General features: G+C 41.8%; 1 protein-coding gene across 3 annotated transcripts in view; it reads right to left on the reverse strand.

Annotated features, from left to right (window-relative positions):
• Positions 1–17,419, reverse strand: part of LOC117227839 (uncharacterized) — a 130,945-nt gene that overhangs the window by 48,315 nt on the left and 65,211 nt on the right. The window lies entirely within an intron of this gene.

A 17,419-nucleotide genomic window follows, 5' to 3' on the forward strand; every position in this document is an offset into this window, starting at 1 on the left:
TATATTCTACTATATTTTAGCAAAATCGTTAAAAATTATTGCATCAATTACTTATTATCCGATATTATTAATTATTATTCGATGTCCGAACATTTTTGTGAAAATATTATGCTCTATCATATCATAATACATTTTTGCACTATGTTGTACATTTAGTTGAAATATATTCAACATGAAGATCAATACAGATATAAATATAATGATCCGAATATTTTTGTGGCCGACTGTAGGTTAATTAGCGATAATGTTCTGAATTATAACGGGACAAGTAAGAAGATTATTATCTATAATAAGAATTATTTCTTGTATATCCTAATTTACTTTCATTCCTGTAGACATTATCAACGGAAGAATCAAATTTTGTTTCAATTTAGAAGAAAAATGAATAACATTTATATCTAGCAAATTATTTACGAAACCTTTGCCATAAATCTGACTCGTTATTATAGCGCAAGCGGCACAAATACCGCTGGTTACAAATTTCATTAAAACTCGCTTCAAGTTCTTATTAACCCTAGAAAGATAACCATATGACAACGTACGTAAAAGATAACCATACGCTTCAGAGGCGCATGCTTTTCTAAGGCGTCAATTTTATACTAACAATGGATATTTATTTAAGTTAATCTAGTCATTTTAAAGGTTTGGCATTATTGTAAAAATAAAATGCATTTATATTATATTTTTTTATATTTTAAGTAATTTTAAACTTAAATCACTAGACCTCTATGAAAAATTAACAAAAATCAACAGTCTTCGCAGGCGCCTCTGCGACGTAGGTTATCTTTCTCGGGTTAACGATGTTACCACAATTATTTGTTATCGAGAAATCTTCACTTTCCATCGCGAAATGAACAACTCGATCCTTGCGCTTTTATAAAATATACAAATATTCGACGCGCCAGTGCGCAGTGCGTTCGTAACTTGTTACCAAATGGATTTGATCAATTGTTGATCTCTAATTTGAGTTGATCTCTAATCAAATTCAAAAACGGTTCGATTCATTTATAATCTCTATAACATCTTCCATAGTTGCCTCCCGCGGCTATATTGGACGCGATCAGCAAAACAATTACTCGGCCAGCGGATAAAAGTATCCTCAAAATTTTCTAACGAGCACCAACGTTCGGATCGCCACGCACAATCTTTCGATTAACGATAGCCGGTGGAAGTACAAATTGGTGTTCCGAGTTCATTTTATTTCAGTTTTCATCGGCGGCCGAATTTTTTCCCTTCATTTTCTATCGGGCTCCATTTCAGTTGTACTCCGAGAAAGCCAACGCAGGTGAAATAATAGAATATTATGCAGGGGCGTATCCTCTTTCGCGCAAAAATCCGTCGCTGACGGCCGGCAACGCTCCATCGGGCAGGCAGCTCATTATTTCATAGCACTGGCTGTAATTGATAATTACACACGCCGCTTTGTTCGGGCCGCTCAAACACCTCGCGGATCAAATTACCCATTATACCTGACTTGCCAATGAATCGAGACCACGCGTACATCCCACGCAAATTATGCTGGCCGGATCCACGCGTTTTCGCCTCATCAATCCTCTCTTCCATTTAATTCCAATTAAACATATTTTTTCGGGAAGTTAGCGATCGATCGAACCGGGGCTCGTTTGTCCCCGGAATATTTAGCTAGCCGATATGTTTATCGCAGGCCTTTTTAACGCAAATGAAACGGATTTAACCTAGCGTTAGACGCTCGGTCTGTGCGATCACTATGTTCACGCATCGCTACAAAAAAAAGGTTTCCGTAAAACAGCGCGGTTGCAACGTGTTTCCGTTTATTGCCTAGCGATGCGGGCGTCGTCGCCTCGTTCCCTTCCCAATATTTATTAGCGACGGTATTTTCTATTTTTCTCGCGTTCCTTTCTCCGCGCGTTGGCGTTCGTTATCGTCGCGTTTATAACACCAGAATGATAATAATTAAACTGCTAACCGAGAGGATACGAGGATACGCGATCGATGCGACCGGCGCAATTATATTATTTTTAATTGAATACGGAAGGAGGATTCTCTGCGTGCAAGCTTTGCCAATTTCAAGCGGCCATTTCGAGGCTTTAAATCGTGTTTCGCCACGTCGAATCTGTTTGACAGCGCCTGCGAGATTTCGATAAGAATATTTTTTAGCAATTTCTTTTTATTTCTTTGTAAATAGCAAAGCGGTTTATCGGCTATTTAACAGCGAGCTAACGTAGCTAGCTGTTAGAAAATTATGAATTAGGCAAGACGACTGCCATCCGATAGTTAACAGGCTACAATTTTCGCATTACGGGCGGGCCATCGCTGAGCAGATTTGTTATTCGACATCTCGGAGAAAATGGCTGGAATATTTATTACCGATGGCAGTCCATCGACCTCTGGTTCGAGAGAGTAGTCTCAAACAGCGCGGAAACATTGAAAGAAAATCTATCTGCCACGGCGTTCTTGGCATCGCGGCTCTGCTAGGATTTCCAACTGAGGAGTCTGTTTCTCTTCTCGGCGATCGTTTGGGTTACATCATAAGAAAGAGATCTTTTCACATTCTTGCTCGTTTCTTGTTCATTCTAAGGCAAGAATCAATTTAATATTTTGATTTCATGACCAGACTGCGGAACTCGATGCGCTCATGCCATGAGCGAATTTGTGGAATACCAGAATGCAATTTATATTAATGATCTAGATTTTTGGATCATTAAATTATTATTGTATTCACGATCTAAATTTTTAGATTATTAAATTATTATTGTATTAATGATTTAAATTTTTAGATCATTAAATTATTATTGTATTAATGATCAAAATTTTTAAACCATTAAATTATTGTTGTATTAACGATTTAAATTTTTAGATCATTAAATTATTATTGTATTAACGACCTAAATTTTTAGATTATGAAATTATTATTGTATTAATGATCTAAATTTTTAGATCATTAAATTATTGTTGTATTCACGATCTAAATTTTTAAATCATTAAATTATTGTTGTATTAACGATCTAAATTTTTAGATCATTAAATTATTATTGTATTAACGATCTAAATTTTTAGATCATTAAATTATTATTGTATTAAAGATCTAAATTTTTAGATTACTAAATTATTATTGTATTAAGGATCTAAATTTCTAGATCATCAAATTATTATTGTATTAACGATCTAACTTTTTAAATCATTAAATTATTATTGTATTAACGATCTAAATTTTTAAATCATTAAATTATTGTTGTATTAACGATCTAAATTTTCAGATCATGAAATTATTATTGTATTAACGATCTAACTTTTTAGATCATTAAATTATTATTACATTAATGATCTAAATCCCGAACATTTTATACAACAAATTTGTACCAATCGTAACCAGCAAACATGAGCTATTGCAGTAATTTAACAACGAATTCACAATTTAAGTAAAAACTGATATTTCCCAGACGTTTGAACTAACGGTTGGAAGAGAACAGGATATTTTTACCATGTTCCGGCTAAAAATGAAATTAGATCAAGAAACGTAATAAATCGGTAAGCGACTTCAAAGTTCCACAGAGATATAAGGAATAATTTAGAACGAATAGATCGTCCCTTTCATTTCAATCTAAAGAAATTTGCCGCTGGAGGAAGGAAATATTCTCGCTTATTCGGCGTTCTACAAAAAACCCTGCGAAAAAAAGCAGGAATTTGCGTGAACATCCGCGATCTATTTATGCCGGAAAAAATGTCGAGACAACTTCGAGCGTTGCCATCTTAATTCATCCCGAAGCGCAACGAATACAAATCTAATCTTTCCGCTTGTTACCCGGTTGTTTCTTGTGAAAATCGAGGAACCGCAAAATCCGAGTATCGCGAATTGTTGCGGAGCGACGCGCGTGCGTCGAATAAATGGTAATTTTCCGCGCGGAGCGAGCAGAGGGCGCGGCGATTTAGAAAGGCTCGGCTGGGCGAGCGGGCGGGCAGGACCCGTGGCCCGAAAATAATTATCAATTATAAATTAATTTCGAATTAACGAGCGAGAAACCGGCTCCGTGGCGCGCGCGCCACGCTCCACAATGAAACCCTCTCTCCCCGGGGCTAACTCGTTACTACAGTTGTTGCTTGCGCCGGCAATCGGCTGGTGCCGGCACTACCGGCGGCTAATTAACTATTAATTAAGAGCTTAATTCCAATTATACGTGTCCTTCGACTAATTGGACCCCGAAACGCATTTCTGACGTCACACGCGTGCGAGCACCGCGCCGTTTCGCTCGCTCGTCCTACTTCTTCGATGGAAATCATTTCTACGCCAGCCCGAGAGAGCCTGCCTCTACCTGCTTGCGTGCCTGCACGGCTGCATGCCTGCATGCCCGGACTAAACATTAGCCCGCACCACACCTGTGGCAGCGCGTGTGCACACTCGCGCGCCTGTTTAACGCACCTCGTGCTCGGTTGAACCTCGTCGAAGGGGCGACTAGACGTTGCGAGCCGATTGCGAAAAGCTCCGAGCCAGTTGCTAGCTACAGTGATTCCTCTCTAAATCCTCCCTAATTCTCCCTAATTTCTCCCTAAATTCGGGAACAGGATATACGATTATTCGAGCCTTGCGTCTCGTTTTCATAGTTGTTGACAATCGGTAACTATAAAAACGAGTCGCAAGGCTCGAATAATCGTTCGCCTCTTCCCAAATTGTACATTTTTGTGCGCAATCTGAGCGCGAATTAGGGAGAAATTACCGTGTTTCGAAAGTTGAATCAGCACGTGCAGATGATGTTCCACGGACCGAAGAAGTTTGAATGTATCAAAAAGATGTCGTATCATCGAACCGTGAATCTTTATACATCGAATTTTCCGTCGAAATGACCGACGTCGACTGGGAGTTTCCCGTGTCAATGGTTCGATTGTCTTAAATCGAAGCACAGACAGTACCAAAATTTCACGCAACTGTGAATGTTATACAGTTCTTGTAATTGTTATACAGTTACACAATTGTTATACAAAATGTTATACAGTTCTGTAAATGTTATACAATTCTTACGATTGCATTTCACATAAGTGCACAATGCGAACTCTGCAATGTTCGAAACTCTGTGGAGCATATTTTGAGCAACCGTGAAAAATACAGACAGAAAAGGGTAGAACATCGTTTGCCAAATTTCCCAGAAGTGCTACAAACAGCAGCTTCGTGCAAAAGAGTGTTAGCCTTTCTGAAAGACGTCGAACTTCACCATTTGGTATAATCGCAGACCAAATAATTTTATTTAATTTCATACTCCTCCAACGTGGTTTCTAATAGCCTAAGAGAGCCGATGAGACCTTAAACACTAAATTAAATAGAAAAGGAACCGGGTAATACTGCAAAATACATTTTAAGGACTATAGAATCTAACGTTGATCTTATGGTTACAGTAAATTCTCTCTAATTTTCCTTCAGCTTGTGAACGAAAATGGACAATTTGGGAAGAGGAGATACGATTGTCCGAGCCTCGCGGCTCATTTTTATAGTTGCCGATTCTCAACAATTATAGAAACGAGGTGCAAGGCTCGAATAATCGAATCTCCTCTTTTCGAATTGTCCATTTTTGTGCGCAATCAGAGCGCGAATTAGGGAGAAATTATTGTATTTGCACGATTTCTGAGACTTTGGAGTTTGTCACATCGCGCAAACCGAGTTCCATTATTTTTTCGGAGGACTGCACAGTGGGCAGGAAAAAACGAAGACCCTTGCTGCAGAAAATTAGGTGCATTTTTAACTAACTTGCAAGCGTTAAATTCTGACAGTAGAACGGAACCCCTATTTTCACCGTTTTTGTTCAACATGCAATCGTAAAGATCAGATAAGATTATTTGAAACTATGATCGAAATTATACGTATATGAACATCGAGATACTCGATGAAACGATCTGCTCGCGTTAGGAAAGGTCGCTTTCAGACAATTCTAATTTCACGAACTCTCTCTCTCTCTCTCTCTCTCTCTCCTTTCTCTCTCGCGTTGATCGTTCACGAAATACGAATCTCGTCGATCCATGTCGGTCGGGAACCGCAAGGTAGAGCAATGTTATTGTGTTAATTTCAATTGAACGGGACCCGCAGCAACGGAAAATTGTTCCCGTTTTGTGTTAATTGTCGGCGTAGCTCCGTGAATTCGAAGTTTCATTCAATCGGTAGAAACATGCTGTAAGTTGGCGAGAATAAAAGTTGCACAGTGTAAATTACTCTGCCGTGAAGAGGGAAGCGGGGTGCTCAGTTCGCGAGGAAATACGACCGAAGCTAGTTTTCCGACCGCGTGGGCGTCGAAAAAAGGCAAAGAAGCCCGAAAAAAGAGTGAAAAGAAGGGGAATTCCGGCGAATTTCGAGGCGAGCAGCTACGTTCTGCCACGGCAGAGGACACACGGCTCGCGAGAATGACGAACGCTGCCTTCTAAAAACCATTGTTTGTTCTTAGTTGTCCGTCAATGGTACGCGCGTCCCACCCCCCTCGCTCTTGTTTTCATTGTGCTTTCCTGCTTTTTGGACATGGTTCCTCCGTGCGAAAAGACCGAGGGCTTTGCTGCCATTGATAGCACTCATTGGAAGGTAATAGAACGAGGTAGAGTGCTTGCAATGATGACAACGATAACGATTTAGGTTTTACGCAAATGTGACAGAAATGGATAAAAGGAAATATAATAAAATCAATGGAATTCAAGAATATATATATCAGTTTCGGTCTGTTAAAAGTATGAAGAAAGGAAACATATTTTTATTTTGAACCAGTTTATTACAATTGAGCTAGAAATGTTTACTTTGCATAAAAATCAAGTTGCGGAACGAAGTAACTGTACTGTCGTCACTAGCAGTGATTATTAAAAAGTAATAAGACGAAGAATATAGTGCTGATACATTAACAATGATAATAATTCTTAGATTGCAAATTTTGTGCACTTTTGACAGAACTTGATAAGAGAAAATATATATAAATAAGAAAAATAGGTGCATTTGAAAATATGTATTAATTTCTATTCGTTGAAACTGTGAACAAAGGAAACGCATATTTATTTCATCACTGCAGTTTGTTGCAATTGAGGCAATAGAACATTTTCACTGCGCATAAAGATCAAGTTTTCGAGCAATGTAAATGTACCGCTGTAACGATGAATTGATATTCTAATAATTCGTCTGCGCGTTTAATGTAACAAATAATAATATTACTATAATAAAATATTATTATATATTATATATATAGTATATCAAGTAATAACTATATATATAATAACTTGATATTACTATAATAATATACTATACTATACTGTAATAATAATTACTATAATAATAACATTATTATTATATCCTCACGAGAACTGCGAAAATCATCGAACAACTTAAATTGAAAAATTATTTTCATCGTGGCCAATAATACTATACAAATTTCCCAGAAAGTAACGAATATCCATGTCTCTTCAGCGGACGAATGGTACTCGTTCATAAATTCGCAACGCTTAATAAGAAGCGGCGCGAGAAAAAGTATATGACATCTTCATCTCGGACGCTCCGAAAATACTGCAAGCACACTAATACCGTGCCAACGAAAAATTCACGCAGAGACTAATATAACGCCTTCCTCGTCCGCGAGAATTTTACAAACACTCTATCAGCTCCTCGGCGATCTGCGCGCGCCTCGAGGGGGTGGCGGAATTTCCGCGGGGCTCTCGCCAAGACGAAGAACTTAATGAGGAAGCGTCGGTGGCATTCAGCCGATTCAGGCGAGCTGCCGGCTTAATTTTATCCAACATTTCTTAGACACGCTGCGCTCTAAGCCGCGTCTTCTTCGGTTCGCTTATCAAATGACTCTCGCTCTATTTATCAGGGCGCGTTCCAAAAGCGAACGGTTAATCGAACAACAGAACGGGAACAAGAGCGGATAAGGAGATCGGCCGTGCACGGCCGATATGTTCTTCCGGTGTTCTCCGGATCCTCGGTCCTTGTTTTTTTTCGGCAAACATCGGCAGAGACCGACGCGGAAAATAAATATTTGAGGCTCGCGGAGACTCGAAGACAACACGCGGAACTCGCGCGATCCATTGTTCTTCGAGATCGTAGAGAGGCCTCTTTACGCCACCCCGGCTGCGCGTTGCTTTCTGTACCCGGGTTTTTAAGTACGCTTATTTACCGGGAACCGTCGCCACGATCCCCGAAGAACCCGATCGCGAATTGCGGGCGCTAATCAGCCGAGGGAAACCGAGCTGCCGGCGCGTTGCGAGACTCCACGCTCCACAATTTCGCATTGTTCGATAGGTTATGACCCTTGTAAGAAATGGCAGTCGTCAGGAAGCTAATGTCAGCTCTGGCCGCAGTTTATTAGATGTTCCGTGCTATTTGACGTTTATTAGATGCCACGGAATTTATTTAACGACGATTTACGAGCAGGCGAAAAGACGGGGAAAATGTTATCGGATTGGCAGGAAAGTGATTTCGGTATTTCAATGTTAAATAAAAGTCAATTTTTTCTATACGAAAAATGAGCTTCAATCGGTTCACCTTTTTGCAATCTCTCGTATAATTATGTGATGATTCGATTCAATTATGACTTTGATTTTCGTCAAGTTTAGACGGTCGACCATCGAAGGTTGGTCATCTTTAAGGGAAAAATCTTCGGAAGGATATTTTTTGAACCAATTCTGACTACATGCGTTTTAACTTAAGCAATCGACGCCATAAACTCGACATATCTCTTTACGAGCCTCGGCCGCTTTCTTGCCTCCATGAAAATAAAAAAGTAAAATGTGACGAAAATGTTAAAGTTTTGCACTCGATGTTAAAATTGACAGAAAATCATCAGTTGTAAACAAAACTGAATTTGTTTCTATAGTAACAATGTATCGGAAATGTTCATTTTTCCACTCGATGTTAATATTGACAGAAAACTATCAGTTGTAAACAAAACTGAATTTGTTTCCATAGTAACAATGTGTCGAAAATGTTCATTTTTGCACTCGATGTTAAAATTGACAGCAAACTATCAATTGTAAACAAAACTACACGGAATTTGTTTCTATATTAATCTAAACGTGTCAACTACCAAAACTGAGGACAAAAAAATTATAACATTAACCCTTTGCACTCGAGTGGGGACACCGAGGCGCCACTGAGATAGTTGCATCACGTTCCAAGATAACTTTTTATATTATCAAAGTTCAGACTTCAGAAATCTGAATTAAAAATGTAACCGTTATACAAGTCACAAAACTCAATTTCATATGCACGAAGTGCACTTTGTCGTACAAAAAGGATACACCAGAAGTCAGAAAAATTATTTTAGATTTACGGTGAAAATCGCTTCGAGTGCAACGGTTTAAAGAACGAACGTCAACGCGACCATAACGCGAACCGAAATTACATTCTCACCGTTCCAATATTTACGCACATAGTGCAAATAAAGATGCTAATCTAGCCGCCACTGTTTCACAACTAAAACCGCGGACAATCGCTGCGACTCGAAGAAAATTCGTGCGGAACGAATCACGGCATAAACGCCCGAACTTCCGGCCGATGCTTCTTCGGTGTCCGCTTCTCCCGCTTTCCGCTTTCCCGGCCAAAGCGAGAACAAGTTAATACATCTTCCTCGGCCGCGATCCCTCCAGAGGTCCGCCAAAATTTGAATTCTCTCCCTCGGGAGGAAGCGAATGCCTCGCCGAGCAATATTTTTCTCGCGGAAATGAGATACAGCAGACCGGCGCGCGGGGACCGCGTTCCTGTCGCATGATCACGGGAGAAAAGAACGCCTAAGATCGATCGCAAAACGGTCGTAATTCACCGCGCGGTTGTTTTCGTCGTCGCGGCACCCGTTGGCCGCGCGAGAATGATCGATATTAGACGCGACAGGAAGCGTCGCGATGGCCTAAGGAGGCGACTGTAACCGAATCGATTAATCAAATCCAGTTAGCTATTACGGGACCAACGGGGAAACGCGTTTGCCCTCTGGCCCGCCTGTGTTCGGGGTGCGTCCAGGACACGTCCCCGTCCCTCCCTCACCCCGCCCACCCCGCTGTAATTTCTCCGTCTCTTTCTCGCCTCTCACTAATTCGTCCTGGATCTAATCCGTTCGTAGTGCCCTCGAATATCGTGGGATGTCGCGACCTCCCTCGGGACCTAAGGCCAAGGGAGAGAGATACACGTCGTATTTGCGCATACAGCCACTTCAGAACCAATTGTTTTTAATCTCCTCGACGGGAGAACCCGCAAGATTAAGACCGGATTCGACGGTGTCGCGGCGGCTCGCACGCCTCGAGCACGGCTCAAATGATTTATTGGATTGAATGCGGGGCGTCGCGGGGAGGCGTTGATTGGACGATTTGCTCTTGATTGGCAAGGGATATCTTGAGGATCTGGCCATTGAAGTTGCCGTTCGGCAGCGGAGTACATACTACTATCTCGTTCGGGAGATTTACGGTTTAAATGATCGATCGACGGACGATCATCGGACGTGAAATTCTCGAGCTCTTCGATCGCGAGGAGAAGTTTGTGGAAACGAAGGTAGCTTGAGAAAAGTTGAAAATAGAATGAGAAGCATTTTCACAGCTGCTGCGATTCGGGTTTAATATAACATCTTGCGGTCGTTTCGACGAGTACGACTCGTGATCGAGGTTTCGAATAATAATCTGTTAAGTATGAATGTTATTACACTTGTTGAAGTCGGAATAAAATGCTAGGAACGCAATTAATGTAACTCGTCTTTTTCTTTTAAGAGATTGTTATGATCGACGAAGTTTTATTCGTTGCAATTGTGACAAAAATGGTGTGCAAGGGATGAAACCGCCCTCAAAAGTACAGCCATCGAAGCTACGAAACAATTAGGGAAACGGAAACACCAGGTTATTTATTGCAATATTAATTAATAATAATGATAATAATAATTCAGAGTAATTATTTATTACAATATCTAATGATTGTGGCAGCTCGTCAAAAATAAATAATACCGGATACAATATCTTTCGAGTGTTTATTATACTCTTCTGCATATAAAATCCAAAAGATCTATGAATTTCTTATCTTTTTATAATCTAGAGTAATCTGTAATTACTCGATAAGTGAGAGACTCCTGGATTTCGAGGTGGGATCTGCACGACCAATCAGAATCGCGCTTTTCTCGCTGCGCGTTCCAAGATCTCGCTTGAGATCTCTCTCTCTCTCTCTCTCTCTCTCTCTCTCTCTCTCTCTGTTTACAAAAGCAACAATTTTATTGTAACCGAGGACTATCTAAAATATTTGACGACGATGCCTCGTTCTTCATTGGAATCAATTGTTGAACCTGCAGGCACCTGCATAAAAACTCTAGAAAATTCAAGAATAATAGAAACATCGCTCTTCGGTTCCTCGAAGAGTTTTCGTAACTATTTAACCCTTTGCACTCGAATGGCGAGGGGTTAGGGGAATAGCAAAGGGTTAAATAGTTACGAAAACTCTTCGAGGAACCGAAGAGCGATGTTTCTATTATTCGTGAATTATCGTAATCATTCGTGAATCGCCAGACAAAAATTGTTACGCCATTTTTGAAAATAATTGTAACAGTATCAGATTCGTTTATACTTAAAAAAAACTAACAAAATTGCAATTACTGTACTTGCCAGCAGGCACAATTTCGTACGCACGAATCGTATAATAATAAAAAAATCGTACAATACCGTCGATCGGAAAGCATGTTTCGGATCTCGAATTAAAATAGCTTCGACCACAAAGGGTTAACTACCTCGAGCAAACATTATCTCCACTCCCACGCATAATTGCGATTACCGTACACCTGGATAATAAGAACTGACATAAGTTATCTCGTTACGGTCTCGCTGTCTCAATTCGAAAGGAGCCCAATAAAACACGACAATAATTATAAAGTAAGGAAAGTAACTCTGAGTTCAACCATCACTTTCCACCAAATTGTCTCCCACTGTTCCCTCCTTGACCACCGTCTACCCGGGTGCTTAACGCCAAAAATCAGCTTCCAGAAATATTTCCCTCTCGGAAGCGCGGCGCGGCGGCGGTCGTTTCTCCGCGGCAGGCATCAAGCGATGAAACCATACACCCGAAACACAAAGTCAAGCGTCGGAGCGGCGCGGAGCGGGTGCTCGCCCCAACCAATTTCCACACCCCCGTTCGCCGCGATCATCTTGCAGGCGGTGGCGGCGGTGGCAGTGGCGTCGCGGTAACCGCTCGCGGTGCACAATCACCCGACAAAGTATCCCGCCGCCCCCCCCGCCCCCGATCGGCGATTAAAGGAAGAAATCCGGCGGCATCAGAGAAAACTTTGTGGTCGCCTCTGGACCAGGAGCGCGGACTTTGTGCGTACACACATACACACGGTAAAGGAGTAAGAGAGTGCGAGAGAGAGAGAGAGAGAGAGAGAGAGAGAGAGGCACCGGGAGTAGCAAACCGGCTCTCGAAACACCCTCTCGCGCGAAAACAGTGGTAGTTTCCCCGCTAAATATATTCGCGCCATGCGTACGTACACTCGGAAACACGTCGGGGTTGTTTCAAGCGTGTGCTCGCACCGGCGAGTGTGCGAGCTTGCGCGCGAACGCGCGCGCACACGCTGCCGGAGTCGGCGATTACACGAAGATTCCATCGCGCGTCCTCCTCGCGACCGGTCGTTTACGCGAGTGTGTGTATATGTGCGCGCGGCTCGTCGAGAAGTCGAGGAAACTTGCTTGTGTGTGCATGCGTGTGTGTATGTGTGACGCGGCTGTGCGAGTACGAGCGCTCGTGGAGCATCGCGGAGAGGGTGGCGAGCGAGAGACGACGGTGGTGGTGGTGGTGGTGGTGGTGGTGGTGGTGGTTGCGAGTTGCTGTTCCTAAGCGAGGGTGTGCGCGATGCTGTCGGGTTCCAGGGTGGTTACACAGGGGTGGTTGCCATCGGTGTGTGTTGGTGGCAGGCCGGTTACCAGGCAACCGGCAATAAAGGAGCCTGGATAGCCAATGGCGGCTCTCAATACACCCCTTCGTCTAACACGGCTTGTTTTCCGTGCTTAAGAGCGAGACAGAAGGAGCTTTTGCTTTAGTAGCTGTTAAGACCTTAAACCCGTGGCCTTGCCTTGCCTTGCCTTGCCTTCGCTGGCTGACTGCCTTGCGCCAGACTGCTCGCACCTAATAGAAACCTCTTAGAACCCGCCGGCCCGTGTTTCTTCGATAATTGATATTCTAATCCTGCCCGATGCCGGCCGGGAACGCCCGAACCACGAGGAATCGCATTCACCGCACGGCCCTGAATTGTCTTCCGCGTTTCATTCGGATCGTGAAGGCGGGCCGACGAAACGTTGTGATCGACAGTGCGAGATTTGATCGAAGCGATCTTAATTAGTTGCGCGATTTTTGGCCCCTTCTCTACCGAACGATGTAATTAATCTATAGTAAATTCTCTATAATTGACGCTCAGATTGCAGACGAAAGTGGACAATATGAGAAGAAGAGATACGATTATTGGATTGTTTCGACAACTATAAGGAAGAGCTTGCTAAGTAGGAGAAACTAAGTAGGAGCATTTCGATTGTAATCAGTTTTTAGAGGAAAAAGAAATATGTATTTATTGTGCGCCTACATTGTCTTGAATACTTGAATATTAACGTCGAGAGAACATAATTGTGTTCCGACTTGAAAGATTTGAATAACATCCGTACCTAACAGATTATTACTAAAAATCTTCATCGGGAGTTGAACTCGTCAAAATATGGCAAGGGGTTAAAATTATCTTCGATCTAGCCAGTATCAATTTGGTTGATGAACTGTCTTTGCAATTTTAGTACAGGTCTCTGTTTCTGATATGCTGAAACTAAAATATTGCAGTAACGAGCGCGCGAACATGGATCTTCGAAGATCTTGTTATTTTTTTAAATCAGTTCGAATTAACTTCGTCTTAAGTAATAAATAAGTGAACAAAAAGTTGAACAAACTTCACACGATTGTTGAACCCTAAATATCACGATATTTAATTACTTACCTTCCCAATACAGAAAATTCTCCCTAATTTTCCTTCAGATTGTAAACAAAAATGGACAAATTGGGAAGAGAAGATACGATTATTCGATCCCTGCACCGCGTTTTCATAATTATTGACAATCGGCAAAAATGAGCCGCGAGATTCGAAAAATCGTACTTTCTATTCCCAAATTGTCCATTTTTGTGCACAATCTGAGCGCCAATTCGAGAGAATTTACTCTATTTGGATTTTGCTGGAGGCTGAACTTTGTTTCATGCGCTAGATATCGCAACGGAATTTGCTGATGGAACGATGGAAGGTAATCTTTCGGCTAGAATATTTCAGATTGAATTGTTAATTCGGTTCGTTTCAGTGTCGAACGTTTAGCATTTCCTGAGAGATTTATAATTTGGTGGCGATGTAACGTCGAGGAATTTAGAGCGATGGTCCGACCAAAGATATCTACTATGGTAGAAATTCCATTTGTCCGAACCTGTCAAGGGACAGCACGATTCAGATGACTATGGCGCTCGAATAATAGTTCGAATAGTTCTAGTGATTCTGGTTAGTCGGGATCAGACAGCTGCGGTTCGAACCGACGAGATCCTCCTCGATAGTTCGTCGATGCATCGTCAACCGATTGGTCCGACGATTTTTCAGTCGTAAATGTTTGAAGCAAGCGTATATAACATGAAATTTGTGCATGTATTATGCGCAGATTATTGTTCATTAAAAGCATGTACAGTGAGCAACGTTCGAATTTCAATCGATAAAAGTTCGACGAAAACAACATCGAATTTCCAAACAAGTCTTTGCCTTCCAGTTCTTTTCAATTTTCATCGTTTGCCAGATGACATTTTTCCACTTTAGTTAATTTGTAGTACTTACCACTTAGATTACAATAAAAAAAGTCAAACAAATGGTCTACTAAATATGAATGTTGCTCATTGATTCTAAATTGACATGTTTGATTCATTCGTTATGAAAATCTCGCAATGAAAATAAATGAAGATTTGTAGGAAACAAAAATTGACTCTCGTTCTATCGGAGAAATCTACTTCGTTCAATTTAAACAGACCCATATTCATCGCCTCGCATTCGTCATTGTTTTTCGCGAATAATTCGTAAACAAAGCCACGGATTGCATTTTCGCTAAGGAAAACGTTACATCAAATGACCTCAGGAACTCCTCATCTCTCAGAAATGCGATAATTTTGGGACACCCTGTGTATTCCACGGATCAGTAAAGTCATAACATTATAACCAAATAAGCGTTCCGTTATCCGAACAATTACGTTCGTTCAACCAGTTCGAATCGCAACACATCAACGAAAGACACTATAATAAAATTATAATAACTATAATGAAAACTATGATAAATCACGAAATACCTCAGAGTACCATTTGAAAGTTCAGATTCTTCGAAGTCAGTTCTAAAGAAAAGTACAGCAACAACGCCGCAAAAACAGAAATTCCACTTCACGAATCGATTAAACTACTTCGTCTTCGAAAAAAAGGATTCCGCCGATTGTTGGAAGCGTAACCAGGCCCAAGGGGGAGGAGGGCGAAAAATGCGAACAAAAAGTCCGAGCTAATAATACAGATAAGCAAACGCGGGCCGAACGTACTCGGCCCACAATCGCAAATTTTCCGCGCGCTGTTTGTTCAGTGTCCTCGACACCCTCCGCATCTGGTCCTGCGACCCGCAACTCGTCGAAATTGTGTCCAGCTGGACGCCGGACACGGACGGGACCGGGAGCTGGAAGCTCGCTGGAAGACCGTCCCGCGGCGCGGCGAAGGGGGCGAGCGGAACACACGAGGAGTTTACATCGAGCAAATGGAAACGCGCGAAGTGTTACGAGCTAGGAGGATGGCGAGGGTGGGTCGGAACGTCGTCACGTTGTTACACAGTGGCCCGTGTGTATGGTGTCCCAAGGGGAGGGCGAAGGTAGCACGTAGCACACCCCTGGGACGTCTTCCGCCGTCACTTGTCCGTATTAAACCAGGGTACTAATCTCGAAATTTAATTTGAAAATCTTTTCATGGCGCAGTTTCTCCCTCTCACCGCCATCTAGCCCTCTCTCTCTCTCTTTCTCTCTCTCTCTCTCTCTCTCTCGCTCTCTCTCTATCTCTCTTCAGCTCTCCGAGCTCGTCCCCTGGCCGTGCCCGCCTCTATGCACCGCGAAGACGTTTTAAACCCAGCGAATTACCCGGGCCTTTGTGCGTCGTAATTGAAAATTCGTTTCCGCCCCTTTTCGCGGACCGGAGAACGAACGGATAAATGCCCTTTCGTGGATTCATCGAGAAATTACCTCGTCGCCCGGTGAATGAGACGACTCGTCTTGGCCTCGCTCCGCGAGACGCGGTTTCCTCGCCTCCTCCTCCGTCGACGACGACGACGACGATTCCGGCTGCCATTTTATAAGGAGAACTACGTAAATGCGAGCCAGCCCGTGAAAGCAGCCGGATGATTAACGAGACAAATGCTAGTTTACCCGGCTGTTCCAGTGACGTTTCACCAGACCGAGTTAGGTTTGCGGCTGTACCAGACTGCTGCGGCATCGCGGACTGCTTCCGCTGCTGCAGAGATTTTACTATTAATCGATTCTATCTGGACTACGTTATTACGTTTTCGAAATTCCGCCGGAAAGTTATTTGGAAGCTCGGCGATATTCTTGATGGTTGTTGATATTTATAGTGTAATTATGGTGGATTTACAGTGGATTTCTGTGTAAAATTCGTGCTGATTACAAGACACTGGGGCGACTGGACATCGATTTCGTACTTGAATCGTTTCAATGGGTTCGATGTGATGCAACAACATTTTTAAATTCTTTCAATGTTATTCTATTAAATTTCTTTGCCCTCGAATGGCGACTCTGAGGCGTCGCTAGAAATTGTTATACTATTTTTCTAAATAATTGTAACAGTATCAGATTCGTTTATATTTTTAAAAAACTGTTAAAATTGCAAGCATTGTACTTGTCAATAAGCTCAAGTTCATGTGAATAAATCGTATGAAATCATGTAAAATGGAAATACTGTAGATCAGAAAACATTTCTTGGATTTCGAATTAAAATAGCTTCGACTGCAGAGGGTTAATTCGTATTCGATCTATCAAATTTTTGTCATAAATGCTGAAAATTCGCGGTCCAATTGGAACACGTGTGATACCACGTTCGAACAGATCCTTAATTAATCTAAACGTTTTAAAATGTTCCGATTCTGCTTGCGAAGATTTTGCGATGCGCATCCAATGATTTAAAAAGAACTCGAATAACACAAAATTACTTAACCTGAAAATTGTGTGCATACGCAAATTTTTAACCAAAAGTTAGATTAATACTCGAAATAGTAAAATGTTCAACAAATTCCAATCTCTTGAGCTGTAATTTCCAGGCAGGGTTGAAAAGTTATTTTTGGATCTTAACCCTTCGCGGACGAGGACTTTCTAAAGCATCAATAATACAATCCTCATAGAATTAGATTATCTATCGAAGACTTAAATAATGGGAAAAAT

The sequence above is a fragment of the Megalopta genalis genome, chromosome 8 (assembly GCF_051020955.1).
Source record: "Megalopta genalis isolate 19385.01 chromosome 8, iyMegGena1_principal, whole genome shotgun sequence".
Taxonomy (NCBI): Eukaryota; Metazoa; Arthropoda; class Insecta; order Hymenoptera; family Halictidae; genus Megalopta; species Megalopta genalis.